We start from the raw sequence: 8,297 nt of genomic DNA, 5'->3' as shown, positions 1-8,297 counted from the left end.
TGGTGAGAGAGACAGGGAGAGGGTGAGAGAGACAGGGAGAGGGTGAGAGAGACAGGGAAGAGGGTGAGAGAGACAGGGAGAGGGTGAGAGAGACAGGGAGAGGGTGAGAGAGACAGGGAGAGGGTGAGAGAGACAGGGAGAGGGTGAGAGAGACAGGGAGAGGGTGAGAGAGACAGAGAGAGGGTAAGAGAGGGTGAGAGAGACAGAGAGAGGGTGAGAGAGACAGAGAGAGGGGGTGAGAGAGGGTGAGAGGAGACAGAGAGAGGGTGAGAGAGACAGAGAGAGGGTGAGAGAGACAGAGAGAGGGTGAGAGAGACAGGGAGAGGGTGAGAGAGACAGGGAGAGGGTGAGAGAGACAGGGAGAGGGTGAGAGAGACAGGGAGAGGGTGAGAGAGACAGGAGAGGGTGAGAGAGACAGGGAGAGGGTGAGAGAGACAGGGAGAGGGTGAGAGAGACAGGGAGAGGGTGAGAGAGACAGGGAGAGGGGTGAGAGAGACAGGGAGAGGGTGAGAGAGACAGGGAGAGGGTGAGAGAGACAGGGAGAGGCGAGAGAGACAGGGAGAGGGTGAGAGAGACAGGGAGAGGGTGAGAGAGACAGAGAGAGGGTAAGAGAGGGTGAGAGAGACAGAGAGAGGGTAAGAGAGGGTGAGAGAGACAGAGAGAGGGGGTGAGAGAGGGTGAGAGAGACAGAGAGAGGGTGAGAGAGACAGAGAGAGGGTGAGAGAGACAGAGAGAGGGTGAGAGAGACAGAGAGAGGGTGAGAGAGACAGAGAGAGGGTGAGAGGGAGAGGGTGAGAGAGAGAGACAGAGAGGGTGAGGGGGTGAGAGAGAGAGAGAGGGTGAGAGAGACAGAGAGAGGATGAGAGAGACAGAGAGAGGGGGGTGAGAGAGGGTGAGAGAGACAGAGAGAGGGTGAGAGAGACAGAGAGAGGGGGTGAGAGAGGGTGAGAGAGACAGAGAGAGGGTGAGAGAGACAGAGAGAGGGTGAGAGAGACAGAGAGAGGGTGAGAGAGACAGAGAGAGGGTGAGAGAGACAGGGAGAGGGTGAGAGAGACAGGGAGAGGGTGAGAGAGACAGGGAGAGGGTGAGAGAGACAGGGAGAGGGTGAGAGAGAGGGAGAGGGTGAGAGAGACAGGGAGAGGGTGAGAGAGACAGGGAGAGGGTGAGAGAGACAGAGAGAGGGTGAGAGAGTCAGAGAGAGGGTGAGAGAGACAGAGAGAGGGGGTGAGAGACGTGAGAGGGTGAGAGAGACAGAGAGAGGGTGAGAGACAGAGAGAGGGTGAGAGACAGAGAGAGGGTGAGAGGGAGAGGGTGAGAGAGGGTGAGAGGGAGAGGGTGAGAGAGGGTGAGAGGGAGAGGGTGAGAGAGACAGAGAGAGGGTGAGAGGGTGAGAGAGACAGAGAGAGGGTGAGAGAGACAGAGAGAGGGTGAGAGAGACAGAGAGAGGGTGAGAGAGACAGAGAGAGGGTGAGAGAGACAGAGAGAGGGTGAGAGAGACAGAGAGAGGGTGAGAGGGAGAGGGTGAGAGAGACAGAGAGAGGGTGAGGGTGAGAGAGACAGAGAGAGGGTGAGGGTGAGAGAGACAGAGAGAGGGTGAGAGAGACAGAGAGAGGGTGAGAGACAGAGAGAGACAGGGAGAGGGTGAGAGAGACAAGGAGAGGGTGAGAGAGACAGGGAGAGGATGAGAGAGACAGGGAGAGGGTGAGAGAGACAGGGAGAGGGTGAGAGAGACAGGGAGAGGGTGAGAGAGACAGGGAGAGGGTGAGAGAGACAGAGAGAGGGTGAGAGGGAGAGGGTGAGAGAGGGTGAGAGGGAGAGGGTGAGAGAGACAGAGAGAGGGGTGAGAGGGTGAGAGAGACAGAGAGAGGGTGAGAGAGACAGAGAGAGGGTGAGAGAGACAGAGAGAGGGTGAGAGAGACAGAGAGAGGGTGAGAGAGACAGAGAGAGGGTGAGAGAGACAGAGAGAGGGTGAGAGAGACAGAGAGAGGGTGAGAGAGACAGAGAGAGGGTGAGAGGGAGAGGGTGAGAGAGACAGAGAGAGGGTGAGGGTGAGAGAGACAGAGAGAGGGTGAGAGAGACAGAGAGAGGGTGAGAGAGACAGAGAGAGGGTGAGAGAGACAGAGAGAGGGTGAGAGACAGAGAGAGACAGGGAGAGGGTGAGAGAGACAAGGAGAGGGTGAGAGAGACAGGGAGAGGATGAGAGAGACAGGGAGAGGGTGAGAGAGACAGGGAGAGGGTGAGAGAGACAGGGAGAGGGTGAGAGAGACAGGGAGAGGGTGAGAGAGACAGGGAGAGGGTGAGAGAGACAGGGAGAGGGTGAGAGAGACAGGGAGAGGGTGAGAGAGACAGGGAGAGGGTGAGAGAGACAGGGAGAGGGTGAGAGAGACAGGGAGAGGGTGAGAGAGACAGGGAGAGGGTGAGAGAGACAGGGAGAGGGTGAAGAGAGACAGGGAGAGGGTGAGAGAGACAGGAGAGGGTGAGAGAGACAGGGAGAGGGTGAGAGAGACAGAGAGAGGGTAAGAGAGGGTGAGAGAGACAGAGAGAGGGTGAGAGAGACAGAGAGAGGGGGTGAGAGAGGGTGAGAGAGACAGAGAGAGGGTGAGAGAGACAGAGAGAGGGTGAGAGAGACAGGGAGAGGGTGAGAGAAGACAGGGAGAGGGTGAGAGAGACAGGGAGAGGGTGAGAGAGACAGGGAGAGGGTGAGAGAGACAGGGAGAGGGTGAGAGAGACAGGGAGAGGGTGAGAGAGACAGGGAGAGGGTGAGAGAGACAGGGAGAGGGTGAGAGAGACAGGGAGAGGGTGAGAGAGACAGGGAGAGGGTGAGAGAGACAGGAGAGGGTGAGAGAGACAGGGAGAGGGTGAGAGAGACAGGGAGAGGGTGAGAGAGACAGGGAGAGGGTGAGAGAGACAGAGAGAGGGTAAGAGAGGGTGAGAGAGACAGAGAGAGGGTAAGAGAGGGTGAGAGAGACAGAGAGAGGGGGTGAGAGAGGGTGAGAGAGACAGAGAGAGGGTGAGAGAGACAGAGAGAGGGTGAGAGAGACAGAGAGAGGGTGAGAGAGACAGAGAGAGGGTGAGAGGGAGAGGGTGAGAGAGACAGAGAGGGTGAGGGGGTGAGAGAGAGAGAGAGAGGGTGAGAGAGACAGAGAGAGGATGAGAGAGACAGAGAGAGGGGGTGAGAGAGGGTGAGAGAGACAGAGAGAGGGTGAGAGAGACAGAGAGAGGGGGTGAGAGAGGGTGAGAGAGACAGAGAGAGGGTGAGAGAGACAGAGAGAGGGTGAGAGAGACAGAGAGAGGGTGAGAGAGACAGAGAGAGGGTGAGAGAGAGAGAGAGGGTGAGAGAGACAGAGAGAGGGTGAGAGAGACAGAGAGAGGGTGAGAGAGACAGAGAGAGGGTGAGAGAGACAGAGAGAGGGTGAGAGAGACAGAGAGAGGGTGAGAGACAGAGAGAGGGTGAGAGAGAGGGAAAGAGAGAGAGAGGGTGGGAGAGGAGGGGAGAGGGGGAGAGGGTGGGAGAGGGGGAGGGAGAGAGGGGGAGGAGAGAGGGGGAGGGAGAGAGGGGGAGGGAGAGAGGGGGAGGGAGAGAGGGGGAGGGAGAGACAGGGAGGGAGAGAGGGGGAGACGGGGAGGGAGAGAGGGGGAGACGGGGAGGGGGAGACGGGAGGGAGAGTGGGGGAGGGAGAGAGGGGGAGACGAGCAGGGAGAGAGGGGGAGACGAGGAGGGAGAGAGGGGGAGACGGGGAGGGAGAGAGGGGGAGACGGAGAGGGAGAGAGGGGGAGACGGAGAGGGAGAGAGGGGGAGACGGAGAGGGAGAGAGGGGGAGACGGAGAGGGAGAGACGGGGAGGGAGAGAGGGGGAGACGGGGAGGGAGAGAGGGGGAGACGGGGAGGGAGAGAGGGGGAGACGGGGAGGGAGAGAGGGGGAGACGGGGACAGACAGGGAGAGAGGGACAGACAGGGAGAGAGGGACAGACAGGGAGAGAGGGACAGACAGGGAGAGAGGGACAGACAGGGAGAGAGGGACAGACAGGGAGAGAGGGACAGACAGGGAGAGAGAGGGACAGACAGGGAAAGAGGGACAGACAGACACACACACACACACACACACACACACTGTACACACACACACACACTGGTACACACACACACACACTGGTACACACACACCACACACACACACACACACACAGACACACACACACACAGACACAGACACACAGTCACACACTGTACACACACTGTACACACACACACACTGGTACACACACACACTGGTACACCTGGTACACAACACACTGGTACACACACACACACACACACACACACACACACAGTGGAGTACAGACAGAGGCAGCCACGAGCAGGCGGCTCCCCGCCTCCCCCTGCACCCACCCTGCGCCCATCTCCCGCACCAAGGGGGGGGGGGGGGGGGAGGAGCGCTGGGACGCAGAGGTACAAACTGCCGCCACCCCCTCCCCCGGCGGGCAGCCACGGGTTCCCGGGGCAGAATGGGGGACACCGCACAGCCACCCCTGCCCGCCCCCCGCGCCCATCTCCCACACCAAGGGGACTGTAGGGGAAGGGACCGCCAGGACAGGAGGCAAAGGATCAAAACTCACCTCATATCACCCCGGGCGGGCAGAGGGGGGAGACACTGCGCAGAGGAGCCAGGAGCGGGCAGAGACACACACCACGTGTGCTCTGCAGAAGGATGCGGAAGTCCCGCCTCCAGGCACCCTGTGATGTTGGGTTATCTCAGACTCCCACGCTGGGAGAAGTTAAAGAAATTACAGAGAATTCTGGAGAGCAGCAAAGCAAGAACCTAGAAACTCTGAGAGGAGATCAGCTGGAAATGGTGTTTATACCTGAGAGCAGTGAGCCAGAGAATCCATGCTCACCTGGACTTACAGAACCACCCCCCTGCTTATTAGCAGGTCCTGTGATTCAGAACTCTGAGAGGGAGAACAGCAGGTGGTAATTAGCAGCAATGGAGACAGCATTAACCCTGTAGTGCCTGGGAGTGAAATGAAGGATGCAGAGACTGAAAGTGCTGCTCCTATCCAAACAGTTCCTGATAATAGAGTGGCCCAATCAGAAGATGGGGTAAAGCAAAGCAATGGTATTAAGGTAACTCCAGTTCATACAGCACCCCCTTCAGCCTGGAGTGGGAGATCCTTTGTGAGCGCTGTGGCCAGAAATGTTCAACCTTTAAAAGGAGGAATGTGGTAAAGTTGAGGTATAAAGGCAGTGAGGAGATGAAGCCTGACAGGATTTTTGTTGGAAAACATCTATTGAAAGAATCCTTGGGCTTCAGAGCAGATGAAATGTATGCACTCATCCATGTTCCAGGTTCATGCGAATACGATGTCAGCTTTAAGAGACCTCAGACTCTGGACTATTTCTGGACAAAATATGAGAGTCTTAAAAATACTGAATGATGGAATCCTTTGCTGCTATTCCTGTATCCAAACCGGAAACAAAGTATGTAACAATCTCTTCAGACACGAATCTGTCCCAATATCAGATATTCTGATATGGCTGGGCAGACAATGTGAAGTACTGCTCCATCTACAAGAATTGTGGATGAAGAAGACATTTGTATTGGAGGTTGGAAAGTGCAAGTCAGACTTTGGCAACATGGCAATGTTACAAAGCATTTGCCCAACTCCTTTTTCATAGGAAAAGGGAAATTGTTTTTACTATGGTCAGCCAACCTTGTGCCATAGATGTGGTTCAGCCAGACATTTAAGCATGTCTTGTGATGTTCTAAAATGCAACTTGTCCCAGTCCTTGGGCCACGAGAGGGCAAGTTGTACAAAGATCAGATGTAATTTATGCGATAAATTTGGACATTCCTACACGAATTGCGCAGAAGCCTGGCATAATATTTCAAAAGTATGGGAGCAGGAAGTGGACTTCGAAGACAATGAAGCACTTTACGTCCGGGCCCTGAAAGTTGCAGACAGAATAAGTCCGGATCCACCTGCAGACGGGATTGGTCTGGTTCAGCCTAGGTATGGCGCTTGCCTTGATCCTCCTGGGGAACCGGCTTGTCCTGGACCGCCTGTGGATGGAGTTTGCCCAGATCCACTTACAGAAGAAACAATTATTGAGAGTGTAAACAGGGCCCAGGGAATGTCAGAAGAACCCTTAGATAGAACCTCCGCAAATCTACTCCCAGCAGGTGAACAATCTGGGGAAATAGATGATCCTACTATGATGGAAATCCAAGTGAGGGAAAATAATAAAGAAAAAGAAAGTGAGCAGATTTGGACACAGGGAAAAAAGAAAAGGAAGAAGAGCACGGTAAAAAAAACTTGGAGGGACTCTTTGACGTCCTGCAGGTCCCGCTGGTAAAGTTCCTCAGGTAACTATAAAGAACCGTTTTTCTGCTCTTAGGAAGGATTGGGGGTCAAGAGCTGAGGACTCCGACGATGTAGAGGAACTTTCCTTTTCAGAAGAGGAACATAATATGGACGTTTCCAGAGAGACAGACTCGGGCATGATCCCACCTTCGGTGACCATTAAGAGGTTTGGGTCATTGGGGGATAATGTGGGGAAAAAGTAATATGGGTTTTTTTTGGGGGGGGGGGGGCTTAAAACATTTGTTTATTAATTAATCCTTTAAAGGTAGCAGCTATTGATGTGGTAGTTAGGGCTTTTATTTAGTTTCAATTAAAATGTGTATAAAGGGAATGTGAAGTTGCTGTTGAGGAGAGAGGTGGAACAAATGCTGTGTTTATACTTATATAGTGTAAGGTAGTACATAATGTGCAGTCTTTGTTTGAAATGTTTTTCTATGAAATGTAATGTTGGAATTTTTTTTCAATAAAAAAAAAGAGTTCCTCCTATTGCCCCACATAAGCCCATCCTATAACTCCTCCTATTGCCCCATATAACCGCTCCCTATAACTCCTCCTATTGCTCCATATAACCGCTCCCTATAACTCCTCCTATTGCTCCACATACATTATACTAACCCTTGAAGACCTGTGAGATTTGGAAAGCTCTGTATGCTGCAATTTAATCACTAAAAAACTTGTCTTGGTCTCCTTGAAAATATCACAACCTACAACTAATTTACACCGCCCCAGGAACAATACAGTTACTAGAGATTCAGCTGCAGGATATCTGAGCAAACCCGTAGAGGCAGAATTACTACGCAGTGCTATTCCATACGACCCGCGCCGGGAGAAAGTTTACATCTGATTCCCTTGAATGGGCCATATTTGCTAAGCGGTGCTGGAAGGTGTCTTATTGAGTAGCACTGCTTAGTAAATATGATATGTCCCATTTATTTGCATGCTCTTATCCAGAATATTGCAAGAAACAAGTATTACATTTTCTATATGATTTACGGAATGCTACCATCAATTGCCTGCATAAAGAGAGAATATATATATATATATATATATATATATATATATATATATATATATAGATACACACACACACACACACACACACACACACATTATATATATATTTATGTCAAAAGGAGTGCTACTGAGCGTGGCAAATGCTTACAAACAAAAGACAGGGGTGCCCAATGCTACTTCCAATTGACAAAACATACAGTATAGAGAAATTACTCTATATGTATTGTCAATTGGAAGTAGCATTGAGCACCCCTGTCGCGTGTGTGTGTGTGTGTGTGTGTGTGTGTGTGTGTGTGTGTATATATATATATATACGCACACACATTATACACGATATGCATACACATTGTGCAGGGTATCAGTGTACATACATATTTTTACATATGCAGGGTACCAGCATTCTCCTATCGGTATCTATCAGTATATTTCGGTCACTCTCTGTATTACAATGCAGGATAATCAGTCTATTCTCAAATACACTTACATTATTCATAGGTCTCTCTAGGTGGAATAAGCTCAGACCCCGCCCTGCCCCGGTCACGTGCTTACCTGCCAGAGACCCAGCACACCAGCTGCAGCAGCTAGTGCTCCAGGACACGCCCCCGCTCGGTGACGTCCCCTCACACCTCCCAGGGGGCGGGGCTACCTCATTTAGAGGCTCAGTAATAACGCAGTCGCCATTGCTTGAGTGCTAATGCTACGGCAACATCATATGTGCACCATCATATACTCCAGTATTGTTACTACTCCAGTGCTAACTCTACTGCACCTGTCATTATATACCACAGTGTGTTAATACTGCTGAGTGGTAATACTACTACTGTCCCTGTCATGCATCATATACCTCATTGCTAATACTCCTGCCCCATCAGCATCATTTACCCCATCACTAATACTACTGCCCCATCAGCATCATTTACC

General features: G+C 52.3%; 1 protein-coding gene across 1 annotated transcript in view; it reads right to left on the bottom strand.

The window, feature by feature from the left end:
• MAP3K13 (mitogen-activated protein kinase kinase kinase 13) overlaps positions 1-7,950 on the bottom strand; it is a 108,758-nt gene extending 100,808 nt beyond the window's left edge. The window contains exon 1 of the mRNA XM_075607096.1: positions 7,926-7,950. The gene's annotated coding sequence lies outside the window, so the exon portion shown is untranslated. The remainder of the gene's footprint in view (positions 1-7,925) is intronic.
• Positions 7,951-8,297: the final 347 nt, after the last annotated feature.

Source organism: Ascaphus truei, chromosome 7 (assembly GCF_040206685.1).
Source record: "Ascaphus truei isolate aAscTru1 chromosome 7, aAscTru1.hap1, whole genome shotgun sequence".
NCBI lineage: Eukaryota > Metazoa > Chordata > Amphibia > Anura > Ascaphidae > Ascaphus > Ascaphus truei.
This window is presented reverse-complemented; position numbering and strand designations above follow the sequence as displayed.